This window comes from Vigna unguiculata, chromosome 5 (assembly GCF_004118075.2).
Source record: "Vigna unguiculata cultivar IT97K-499-35 chromosome 5, ASM411807v1, whole genome shotgun sequence".
Taxonomy (NCBI): domain Eukaryota; kingdom Viridiplantae; phylum Streptophyta; class Magnoliopsida; order Fabales; family Fabaceae; genus Vigna; species Vigna unguiculata.
Genome location: NC_040283.1, coordinates 16,902,737 through 16,916,527, shown reverse-complemented (window position 1 = coordinate 16,916,527; position 13,791 = coordinate 16,902,737). Strand labels below are relative to the sequence as shown.

General features: G+C 35.3%; 1 non-coding gene across 1 annotated transcript; it reads right to left on the bottom strand.

The window, feature by feature from the left end:
* Positions 1-6,022: 6,022 nt before the first annotated feature.
* Positions 6,023-6,183, bottom strand: LOC114186395. The gene has a single exon (XR_003605054.1). It is a non-coding gene; the product is annotated as a U1 spliceosomal RNA (small nuclear RNA).
* Between the last annotated feature and the right edge of the window lie 7,608 nt (positions 6,184-13,791).

Below are 13,791 nucleotides of genomic sequence, written 5' to 3'. Positions count from 1 at the left end.
TTCTTGAACTCACTAATAAGTGTGCCGGGTTGGGTTGACTCACTAATTGACCAACCCGTGATGTGTCGAATCGGGTGACCCGTTTTGACACTTTAAATACATACTTATTTTCTTAGAAATAGGAACCAAGTGGAAAAAATGGAAAATACTTTTTACTATAAGTGGTCGTTGAAATATTTATACTAAACCATACTTTAAAATGATAACCAACATTGTAAACTGACTTTCTAGAGTTCTTATAAAATATTAGAAATGAACTAAATTGAATTGTATAAGGTAAATTAAATGTTATCTTTTGATATTCAAATGAAATATGTCTATCAATAATACACTTTAAATTAGGGGTGACAATGCGGGTTGGCCCGGCCCGTTTAGGCCCGGCCTGCATAAGGCCCGCACATCGCGAGCTGGTTCTCCCCGCCCCGCACTTGGCCCGCGGGTTGACCTTTTTTTTTTAATTTTTTTTAATCTTTTTAATTTTTTTTTAAAAATTTGTATGATAAAACTTTCAATGTTTAAAAATTAGGAAACTTTAAGAAGTTCATAAAATTAAGTAAAGACTTTGGGAGTTGGATGATAAATTGATAATTCAACATTTTCATCATATTCATACTATGACATACACAATGTATTCTTTAAATTTTAGCACATTAAAAAATATATAATACTTGTCTTTTTCAATTATACAAGAATTTGAAATGTTAATGCAAGAGTCCATAAAAAAAGTAATTAATATACACAAGTGCAAGTTTTTTTTTTAAATTTTATGTGGGCTTGCGGGCCAGGCCACAGGCTTATACGGGTCGGGTCACTGTAGGCCTACGAGCCGGCCCTACGGGCCAGGCCCTAATTGCCACCCCTACTTTCAATAATAATAGAAAAAAAGCTTTTAAAGGTCATACAACCAGAAAATCCAAAATTACTACTAACTAAAAGAAGAAATTTAAACAGACTCCACACATCAATATATGGCTCTCTCATTGTGCAAAACATGGCTTCCTATAAAATTGACATGTCGCCCACAAGGGTTAGTAAAAAATCAACACAACAAATGCACTGATAACACATAGCAAGTAATAAGTATTTTATCTTTCTCCTCAAGGGACTTGTGCAAAAGATGACAACTCTCATATTCAATAATTCAATTAGACCACTAAGTTCACAAAAACACTAAGAATTTTTTTTTGTATTTTATCAAACAGTTGGTGTGCAACAAAAAATTAACATATTGTATTTACAATTTGTCAAGATTAGACTTCAACCACTTCATTCTCATGCATTCTAAATTATCTCAATTTCATATTCATGTTAAAATTAACTCACAAGAATACTTAAATCATATTCCTAGAGTCTTTGAGCCTATGATCACTCATCAAGTTTCAATCCCTTGAATCCTCAACAAGTAAACTCATACATTAGTTTCAAGAGTCAAAGATTACAAATGAACCAAGTTCTATTTCCAGATACAAGTGTTCATTAGGTATTCAATTTCAAGTGTAGATTCTAAAGATATTTTCCAACATCTCAAGAATCATAAATCAAACATGGGAACAATCCACATATCAAGCATGAAACATGGAAATCAAACACTAACTTGAATTTTTGAAGATTATATATATATATATATATATATATATATATATATATATATATATATATATATATATGTGTGTGTGTGTGTGTGTGTGTGTGTATTTTACACAAGAATTCAGTGTTTTACATATAATCTCAATAATAAAAATTGCTCTCCATGGTGGAGAACCTAGGGTTTTACAAAATTGAAGAATAGAGAAAAAATTGGAACCATAAAGTAAAAGCAATCCTTTTCCTAAGGTTCTTAACAACTAATTCATGCTCCAATTGTGCATCTCATTCGCAACTCTACCTTCAATTTCGTAGCCTATCATCCTTTCCAACCCAAAAGGGGTAAAACCTCCATGGATGAAGAATGAGACCCAAGAAGAAGAAGGGAGAGTTTCCTAACATCCCTAGCAGCCTCCAAGAGCCTCTACCAAGCACCCAAGGTATTTCTATTCGTGCAAAATGAGGAATCCTCCCAAAAATGTCGTAGAAACATGATTAAATAACCATATTCGCGTATCAAGGTCGAAATTCTCGCTAAACGACTTCATTCTCTCCTAACGAAGCCTAAAATCGACGCTCTCTGACTTGTAACTTGCTAGGCGAGTGATATTTTAACCCAACGACTCAGATACTACAATTTTGTGTTGTCATTTTCTCCTAGAGAGCCACCAGCTTGCCCAGTGAGTCTAATGGTGTTTTTTAGCCTTCCGGGGGGTGGTCCAAAGCAGTATATACTTATAGGTGAGTCTTTTCTCCATGTTTGCAATGTTGGGCACGATTCCAGTGCTCATCGACATGGGTATTTTTCTAAAAATCAATCTTTCTTATCCAATCATGCTTCCTTAAGTTCCAACTTATTTTATTCTACCATAATTGCTTCCTATTGACTTATTTTACACACTCAAAATATATATTAGAGGTAAACAAGCATAAAATAGTTAAAATACAAAACAATACAGAAACAACAGAAACTTGAGGATTAAACAAGATAAAAGCTATAGGGAGGTTGACTTTATTCATGAAATTTAACACAAATAAAAGGTAGAAAACAATGTTATCAACAAGAAGAATCATAAAAGCTTTTTTGTTTTCTTTTTCTCAAACATTGTAAGACCCGTGAAAATTAATTAATTAAGTAATAAATGCGGGTAGTGGGAGCCTTTATGACATTAAATTTTGATTTATATAATGTGAAAAAGTACTAGCTCAAGTGGTTGAGAGTACTTTGACTGTGAGAGAGGACTTGGATTTGAGTCTTATGTATGCCATTTTTGTGTTTGATATTATTAATTTTGATAATACGCACGATTATGTTGAGTGAAAACATAATTATACAATTATGTGAATTATCATGAAACATGAATTGCTTGAGTGGTTATGCAATGATTTGATGATAAGCATGGTCATGGGTTCAAACCTTGGTGAGCCAAATTTAACTCTTTTTTGTTAAAAATTAGTTGTGACATTTCTAAAAGCTGTGAGGTGCACGAATCCAAGGTAAAATAGAGAGTTGTGAGTGAATTAGAGAGGGGAAATTGTAGTGGTGATAAGGAAAGCCATTGGCGATCAAAGGAACCTCCCAAATTCAAGTTTTAAGTAAGGAAATTTCAGGTTAGGGTAGTTGAACCCGTAATTGTATTCTTTTGATCATATTGCATGATTGTGATGATTATATGCTATGGATTTCGTATTGCACCTGAGGTGAATTTGGGGTTTGGGTGTTTGGGACTGTTTTATAGGAATTCTTACCTAATTGTATGATTATAATGAGATTATGCAATGTATAAGTTGTAATTGTGCAAACGTAGGTTGTTGGAGCCTATATTATGTCAAAATTGTGTTCATATGTGCGTGCACTGTTTTCCAAATGAATGGTATGAATTGGTATGAGTTTTTGGCATGTCTGCTGGTGTGTGCGTGCGTAAACAGGTCGAAGTCAGCAACTCTCGCTCAAGCGAGCCAGGCTCGCCTAAGCGAGATTAGAAGAGAATTGGGTCTGTTTCTACTCGTGCGTCTCGCTCGAGCGGAGGGTTTTCGTCTTGGGCGACAGACTATCTCGCTTAGGCGAGTGTGTCTCGCCTAAGCGAGAACTCGTGAGTGTTGGGGGTTTGTTTTGAGCATCTCGCTCAGGCGGTAAACGCTGTTTTGGACGAAAGGGCGTCTCGCTCAAGCGAGAGCTTCTCGCCTAAGCGAGTTTTCGAGGACTGATGTGGTACGTTGTGTGGCTCGCCGCCTAGGCGAGGTACCTTAGCTCTGAGCGAAGGATGGTCTCGCCCAAGCGAGAAGGAGCTCGCTTAAGCGAGACTTCGTGGGTTGCAGCTGTACTAGTGGCTCGCTCAGGCTAGTGGGTCTAGCTCAAGCAAGATACGCTGGCCGTTTGGACAAAGGCTTTTAGCCTAAGCAACATATAGTGCTATTGTGCGTTCAAGGCAAGTGTTACTATTGTGTCAAATCAAATGTGTTGGAATTGTGATACGTGGTCTACTAGGCTTCTAAGATATCTCAATGGTGGGCTTGATGATGTTCCTTGAGTTGTGGCTCGGAACATATCCCTTGAGTGGTGGCTCAAGATAGGGATTAAGCATGTGGCATTCTCTGGGTTGTGGCCCGAAATGACGTCCATGGAGTTGTGGCTCGGGATAGCGGATGAACACGAGGAACTCTTGAGTTGTGGCTCAGGTTTGCGAGTGTTGCCGGTGTGAGTGTGCTTATTGAGGCCAGTACGGATGGGTTTAGATGGATTGCCCTCCTCAGTGATTAACTGACGATTTTGGTAGTCCTGGGACGTTACGGACTATGTTCGTATTTGGGAACTCCACTTGGCGTTATGGTATGTGATTCGTAGCATGGTTTCCCGCACGTGCTCTATCTGTCGTGGTCGATAGGTGTGGCAGCAAGACCTCTTGAGGTACTCACTATAAGATATAGAACACTGTTAACATGGTTGTGGCCATGAGGAAGGAAAGGAATGAGTTTTCTTTGACGTGAATGGATATCACATGGTTGTGGCCATGTGGAAGGAAATGATGTATGCTTTTGATGTTTTAGGTATACTTGATTTATATATATGTATATGTTTATTATATTAGCTCACCCTATCTGCTTGTGTTTGGTGATGATCGTGTACGCGGTACATGTGAGCAGATAATGTGGATGCAGGTGGTTCTGGTGGAGCTTAGCCACGGAGAGGAGATAGCTCGGGATTTTTATGCTTATTTATTATTGGTTTTGGGAAATAAATTGTAAACAAATTTGTAGGATATTTTTATATTATTTCCAGATATTATAATTTATGGATTTTAGCTTTATTATTGAACGATAATAAAAGTTTTAAATTTTCCGTGATTTGGGAAATAAAATATTATTAATTGCAGCGTGTTTAATTATATTTTTTTATTTATTAAAAATCCATAATATCCGGTAGGATGCTACAAACATTCACAAAGACATTTTGTCTTCTTTCTCATTAACCCACACTTTGTTTTCTCTCTCTTTCATTGCATCTTTCCCTGAAGTGACACACCTTCTTCTCCTTCTTTCATTCCTCTCAAGCAAGCAGTTCTTCACTTATTATCCAAAACAACGGTTAAGGATTTCTGTTACGATTTTGATGGGGACATGACCATAAGTAAAGGTAAGATCCACTTAAAGGATTTCGAGAGCTTATGACAAAGACTATAGCATGAAAAACAAAGAAAGACCATTGAAGTAAACACAACAACATTAAATATCTATCCGGCAGCTAAGCCTGCCCCACATGGTTATCCACATGTTTCCATATTATGCGGATACACTTCAACAATAAGATGGACATTGTGTATATGTTTTATGGAAAATTTTAACTTTTCCCTTCCCATGCACAATAATATTCAGATACTAAGAATTTACTTTCATAATTATTCTCTGGTCATAAATTTGTTAGAATTTACTTAATAAATATTTCAAATATCAATGAATAAGATCATATTCAAGCTAACTTATAGTAAACTAACTAACTTGAAGGAAGAACTATGTAAGGAACCAAACAATAAGTGTGGGACTTCACATTGGAAATTCAGAACTATATATCAGACACAAAATTAACCACTTAATTAAAAAGAAACAGATTGCATTACCTAATTTAATAATAAAATAGACCTTAGAAGTGCAGTGAAGGTCACTGCTCTCGTCCAGGGAAGTATGGTTTTCGGTGTCACAAGCTTCTATTTTATAGCTCATACTCTTTACTACAATGAAGGAAACACTAATGTCATCAAAATAACACATCAGCAGAGAAGATTAATTTACAGGATTATAAACAGCTAATAAATGCCCAACAAGGGAAAGGATTCTCTTCCGGAAAATTATGGAATATACTATAAAGTAAGTACCTAACACAGAAGCATCTAGGTCAAATTCAAAAATTGAAAGGAGCAACTTGTAAATGCTTAACTAAATAGTAGGGGCTGCGCGGACGCAAGCCCCCTCTGCCACAAATTATGATGTAAGTTCCACCACAAAGGTAGACCTTAGAACAACACCCCTTCTTTGTGCAATCAAGGTCACTGCTCTAGGCCATGAGCCTTCATGATCGCTCATTCACCCCATCCAGGTAAGTATGTTTTTCAATGTCACAACTATTTCTTTTATAATTCATACTCTTTAATACTCTGCTGCATACATACATGTGGGACTTCAAATATGATTACTCTTTAATGCAAGTTCTTTTTCGAAGAAGTGTATTTTTGGTCAAGGAAAAAATAGAATACAATAACGAGGGACCCAAAAAAGGCAAAAATCATTTTTAGTCCAAAAGATTTCGACTTGTATTTCCATAGAATGGTTGTTGTTCATTTAAAACAAATTAGCAGACATTTTCAATTTGTGGGATTATAAACTCAGTTAAATGTTTTGAGGGAAAAAAACACATTATTTTATTGTGAAACTAAATCAAATATCCTGTAAGATGTTTGGATTGGCGTACAAAAATTGCATGTTTCATAAAATCTACATAAAACAATCCAAAAAATGTTAAGCTATAATGACTTGTTTGGCTTAATATATGATCAAAATAAATATATAATCTTTAAATTGTATTAGCTGACGGTCACCTAAGTTGGTGTTGCTAACGTTATATCTTTAAATTGGCAATGCTTACTGAACAATCTCACAAATATTTTAGCCTTTGGCATTGGTTTTCCTTTATAAAGTGGTACCAGTGCACTCAGCTTACACATTGCAAAGTAGAGTTTGTTCATGCTTCTGTCGATCTTAACTAATAATTTTAGGATATTTGAATAATATATTTAATCATTGTCACTTAATTTAAAAGAAATCAAATTCTTAAACTTATCAATAATTGAATCAAAACTGAAATCTTTTGTTGTTTTTCCTCATATATTTTTCCTTAGAATAAGGATTGTCTTTGATATAGACTCCATTTAAATAAGCTCTTTTAATTTAATCTTTTTGACTCATTGAATATTTCATATGATATTGTTGGCACTCCATTTTTCATTTTTTCTCTCTTTAAAAGTTTAGTTTTAGTTTAAATAAATATTTGTTTGTCTTGAATTAACTAGTTTTTGTTGGTAGCTTAGAAAAATAGAGTTTTTATAAAAATGTGAGAAAAAGGTTGTTTTTAAGAGTATTTTGTTGCATTTAGTTTTGTTCTTTTTAAGACTCCATCACGAAAAGAGGCACGAGCCCTCGATGTTGCAACATGCAAATGGAGAGATGAGTTTGATGCGTGATCAAAGTAGGATGATGTGTGATCAAGAGGGAGAGAGATTAGAGCATATTCGTGGTAGATTCGTGAACGAGTGGAAGGATCAAAACGAGATCGAGGGCATCGAAATGGGGTAGCAATATCACGATTCTGGTTTCGAGCAAAGAGGATAGGGGTTAGGTTAATTTTTTGTTTCTTTTCTCTGTTTTCTTTTTCTTTGGAGAAGGGTTTAAAAGGGGAAAATTAAGTTTGTGAGAGGCGAGCCCTGGCAGAGCGAGACAGACAGAAATGTTTGGAGGGGTTCGAGAGTTCATGTTCATCGAATGTTCTTGTGTGAGAGGGAGAAAGTGTAATGTAAGAGGGTCTTCTCCATATCTTATGAGCTTAAAGTAGCCTTCATAGATTGAGATTTTCCTTGTGTTAGGTAGTTGTACTTAGTTCACCCATGAGATAAATAGACACCAAGATTGGGCTCAAAAAGTTTCCTTTCACCATTTAAAATTCTAGCACTTTCTTTATCTCTTGTATACTTTTGACTTTGTTGATTTCAATGAAATACACTGGTTTAAATTTTTGTTTTGATTTCCAGCTTTCAATTTGGTTGTTCAAGCTTTTATTGCGTTTTAAGTTTTCTTGTCTTTAATTTTTATAATTTTAAATTCCATTTTACGTTCTCTACTTTTAAATTTTGCATCATTTTAAATTTCCTTTATTGCTTTCTATTATCATTTTGTTTGTCTTTAAGTTTCTGCACCAATTTCAATTCTCTTGTTTCATATTTAAATTTCCTATAGTTTTTAGTTTATAGGATCATGGTTTCTATTAGTAGTAGTGGTGGTAGGGACTTTCATCTTCATGCATATTTTGTTTATGCACCAACATTTGCATCTTTTAGTTGTACATGATAGAGCATCCAATCCTCCATATTCTCATGTTGTGAATTGAATCCATGAATCTATCCATGCTTACTAAGTTGCATTGAAGCTCTGCCTCACATCTGCATTCAAAGCATTTCATGCATTATGATGTCATGTTTCAATAGTTGATATAGGTTCTGGTTGTAAGATCCGGGAAAATTAAATAAATAAATAAAGATTTATTTAATAAATGTGAGGGTGGGAATCCCTAAGTTAATTAATGTGGAGAGAGAAGACAAGGAATAGAGTACTAGCTCAAGTGGTTGAGAGCATTTGGCTATTAAGAGAGGATTTGTGTTCAAGTCATGCAGATGCCAATTGTGTGTTAATTTAATTATTTTATTGTTTTGCATGTATGCTTGATCATGGAGCATGATGATATAATCATAGATAAGTAAGAATTACCATGAAACATGAATTCGTTGGTTGATTGTGCATTAGTTTTGTAATTGCTTGGTTGTGTGTTCAAATCTTGATTGACGTAAAATAGTTTCCTTTGTGCCCAAATTCTTTTTGCTATGATTGGGAAGGTTCAGAAACCCTAGCTATCGTAGGGGGTAGCTAGAAGGGGCTGTAAAAGCCATTAGTTAATGACATTTGATGATGATTTTCGTTTTTATTTTTTTTATTAAAATTTTAAGCTACAAAAGAGGGGAGAATAAAGTGAGTGAGGAAGAAGAATAAGCATTGTGATATAGACCATCCACTTGCACTGAAAAGTAAGTCTGAGAGAGAGAATCAGATGGCCAATCAGAGTGGAAAGTAGTAGGAGCCAAAAGAGGGGAACACATTGGAATCAAGGGAGGGTCAAGGATATCAACTTCAGCAAAGAAACCGAGTTAAAGGGGTTTCCTTTCGTGTTTAATTTTAAATATATATGATTCTGGGATGTATGTAATCTATGTGTACCTCTGCATTCTCCAAAATTCTGAAGTGTGCGCATTTTTGGAATTTTTCCCGAAACTGCCTAGCGGTCTCGAAGACTCGCCAAGCGACACATGCGTCTGAACCCAATTTTCTGGGTTTTGTGATGAACCGCCTAACGGTTGTGTTCTGTTTGCTATGCGACACGAACTAGAATGCCAATTTTATGTATTCTTGTGGTTTCCGTGATGATTGGGAAGCCTGAATTGGACCTCTGTGTGTGATTGTATGAATTGCTTTTTGATAGAATGTATGAAGGGGCTTCAATGGAGGGAATTGTATGAACCCTTGCATAATCGGGGGTAATGTGTTATGATTAGGAATCAGGAAGGTTGGGACTCACAAGTTTATGTGATAAATTGTGATAATGATGTGTTGTTGGAGTGGATTGGAATTCGTATAAAAGGGATGGAACCATAATTGTATAATTTTATGAGAAATTGCATGATAGGAACGAATAATTGGGAATTAGGGCTTGTACAGGTGTAGGAAAATCTGGGAAGTGCCCATAATTGTATTCACCGCCGAGCGATACTTTAACTACTGCCAAGTGACATATATGGACAGATGTGCACTTTGTTCTACTTCGCTTTTGGATGTCTGAGGGTTATTTGGAATTTTGGTTTAATCATATAGATTATTTGAGCAAAGGGTGTTGGGAAGGGAATATATGTATGCAATGGGAGTACCTATGATGAGCATGTGATAATTGGATTTAAAGGAAGGGAAAAGGGATGTTTTATTTTGACATTGGTGTCGTAACAATGTCTGTCTGGAGAACTTTCTGTTATATGCAGAGTGTACTGTTGGTTGGAAAATCAGTATGGCATGTTTTACTTGGTAAAAGAATATGTGTGTAGTGAATTCTATTAACATTTAAGTAATGTCATGATCTCAAATCATGAACTCATTATGTATATGAGTGTGTTGAATTATGATTCAGTCATGCTAATGTGACTGGATATACGTGATTGATGTTATGGATTGCCTATGGATTGTTTGGGTTCATTGGAACTTGTCCAAAGTGCCAAAAATAAGTAACACTAACGCTACTGCAATGGCGCTTGGCGACAAGGGGCGAGCTGTCAGGCGATAGCGGCCAAAACAGTGACCACTTAAACGGGTGGCGCTTGGCGGAAAGGGTGGTCCCGCCAGGCGATTACTGTCAGATAGGGACTCTCGAAAGGGCATGGCGCCTGGCGGTGTTTGGTGGCCGCCAAGCAGTCTGAAGCGTTGTTTCGCCTGGTGACGTGGGTGTTGCACTAAGCGATTTCACGTGCAGAGTTGGGTTGCGACAAAGGATTCTACATAACTTTGGATGGAGGCCTTGAGGAGATGACTTGTTGGGGGCCCTTTACGAGTTGTAGCTTGTAATGGGAAGTTAAACATGTGGCCATTCTAGGTTGGAGTCTAATGGTATTGGAATTTTGATGTAAGTGTGCTAGTTGTGGCTAGTATGGATGGTTCACTCGATTACCCTTCACGGTCGGAGTCGATGAGGCTGGTAGTCTTGTGATAAATATGGAGTGTGGTCCGTATTGGGGAGCTCCACTCGGTGTTACGGATTGTAGTTCGTGACTTGATAATTTCCGTGTGTGATCTACAAGTGGTGACCGATAGATGGAGGGACCATTACTTGGAGCTTGTGGTGGCAAGAGTCATCTTAAGGATATCATCAAAGGATGTAGAATCAAAAGGCGCACAATGGGAGTTGTGATTGCTTGGGTCTGAGGATTGTAGTTCTCAGAAGGCACTAGTACAAAAAGAACATTCTACAACAGAGTATTAGATCAGTTATGTGAGAATCAATCTAAAAAAAATGTGGTGGCAAAGTTGTAAATACTGGGAAGCATATAAGATCGGTTGAATTTTTAATCGATCTATTATATGAATTTTAAATCGGTTCTCTCTATAACCGATCTAATATTCACATATTAGATTAGTTAAAAATTCAACTGATCTAATACATTTCCTAGTTTTAACAAAAACGTGAAAATCCTTTTCATTGTTGTGATGAACTTCTTTTCTTTCTCTTCTTCTCCGTTGACCACTACTCATCACCAGACCTCATAACTGATGCCCACCACCATTGTGGCCGCCAACGAGCCCTAATGTCGTCGCTTTGTTCACAGAAAATAGAAGCTTATTTCCCTTCTCTATCGCGCCTTTGTTGCTCACCATTGGTCCAAACCTTTGCTCACTAACGTTGTCGCCGCCATCGCCGCGCAAGCTCTAAGCTTTCGGCCGCCACCCACGAGCATTAACCCTAACACTTCGTTTCGTTCACCAAATGCATAGGTTTCTTTTCTTCTCTCCCGCGCCTCCACTCTCGCCTCACTACTCGAACCCTCCTCCCCTCTTTTTATCTGTTTTGTTTTTTCTTGATTTAGGTTTATTCCAAGGATGATTAGGGTTGATTGGGGATATTCTAAGGGCCTGTTGAAACCATATAGAGATGTTGAGATTATTGTGTAATTTTCTGGAATGATTTTGATTTTAGTGTTCATTTTGATTTGGGAATGCAAAACTGAAATTTTGTGGAGTTGTTTTCATTTTTTTTGTAATTTGTATTAGTCATTTGTCTTTAATTGTTGTATATGTTCTGTATGCCTATTGAAATTAAGACATTCAAGTTTAGACAAGGAGTGTGAGTGCACGTCTATTTTTCCTTTCCAGTTTAAATTATTAGATCGGTTGTTTCAAAATCGATTTACTATGTTTTAGAGATATTACATCGTTGTATATTAGATCGGTTACGGAACCGATTTAATATGTGCTCTAGAACCGATCTAATATGTATATTTTACACTAGTGAGGGTCGTGGGTTTAAGTTTCAATTTATTGTCGCTATTTATTTTATTTTATTTGAACTCACCCTTTCTGTTTGTACCTGACGATGATCGTGTAACTTGTTACACATGAGCAGATGATGTTTCAGGTGGTATTGGTGATGCTTAGTACTGGAGCGGGGCTAGTATGGGGATCTCATAGAGACTATTTTATCATTTTTTTCTTTGTATTTCCGCTACTATACTTTATGAATTGGAGATTTGGATCCTTGGTGGATTTAATGTATTTTGAACATTGTGACATTAATGAAATTTGAAAACTTCACGCACTTTGGGAAAGAGATTTATTTATAAATTGTCGATTTATGTTAATTATAATTTAAATTTTATTTAAATTAGTAATATCCGGTGAGGATGTTACACTGATTTTGGTGTTTTACTTTTCTGCTGCATGCTTTATGAGATCTTCCTTGATATGACAAGTGAGGGCTGTCTGTTTGCTGGTTTATTGTTGCGATATAGATTCTGCCATTATTGGAACATCTACATTTGCATTTGCATTCATCATTAATTCTGAATGAACAACCACAATTAACATCAGTTTGCATCCTTGCACGTGATTTATGGTTGTGATAAAGCATAGTCATATTTGTTGCAGCCCACATCATTCGAGTATTTTGGATGTGTTCACATCATGAAAGAAAAAAATTTGCATCAGTTTTTCATCTCATGAATTATTTCATTCATGGATTTTAGTTGAGTTTTAATTGAACAAAATTTTTCACACGCATGCTTCATTCATGTAGACACTTTCTCATTCCATTTAAATATAGTTTCTCATATCAATTACGTTTGCACGCATCTGCATCCTTGCATCTCATGCATAACATTAATTAGTTCCATCTTGCATTTAGATTAGTTTTAATTTAGACATTTAATTCTGCATGTTAGTTTCTTTATTTCATTATATTTTCCCCTTTGTTTTCTTTTATTTTCATATTTAGCAAGATTAAATTACGGAAGCTATATTCGATATGCATCATTTCCTTAGATTTGATACCCAGGGTTTCCCTATACTTCATTAGGGGAATTTTGGTTTTGTTTAGTCTAAGTGCGTCTGAAAACTTGAGTTAACAAATATTTTTCTAAATCAACTTTCAAATAATTAATATAAAAACCCTCATTTATAATTGTTGAATATTAAGAAGGGATTCCTGTAATTGAACCGTTAGATCCTTAGTATCATGTTTTATAATAGGAGAAAAATGTAAGTATTTGTTGCTTACCTTTAACTTTTAGAAATAATCTATTATTTTATTTTTCATCATTATATAAAAAAATAAGTAAGACTAAAAAATTAACTATCAGATTCTAATTAAATATTAACAAACATAATTACTATAAACATTCGCTTAAGCTATATTTTGATCTTGAGAGTTTGATGCAAACTTAATTGGGACACATACTTATAAAATCTTAAGAGTCATATCACAATATACAATATTCAGAGTTATATAGTTACAATATGAAATATTATGAGTTTTGAGAATTTTTAGGAATTGTGAAAATATGAGAGATATAAAATATATGATAGATATAAGAGATATGTTACAGGTGAATTATTGATTCGAAAATTTTCCATTTTCAAATGCGGATTTAAGTGGGATGTAGACTTAAATGAGTGTGGATTTAAGCGAATGTTTATTGTACTAAAAGTAAAGTTTATGAGAATTATCTTTTCTTTTTTGTATTATTTATTGTATTTAATTTTATATATATTACTATTTATTAATATTAAATGGGTTAAATATGTTTTTAGTCTCGTAACTTTTAGTGAATTTTGGAATTAGTCCATTTCGAAACTTTGGAC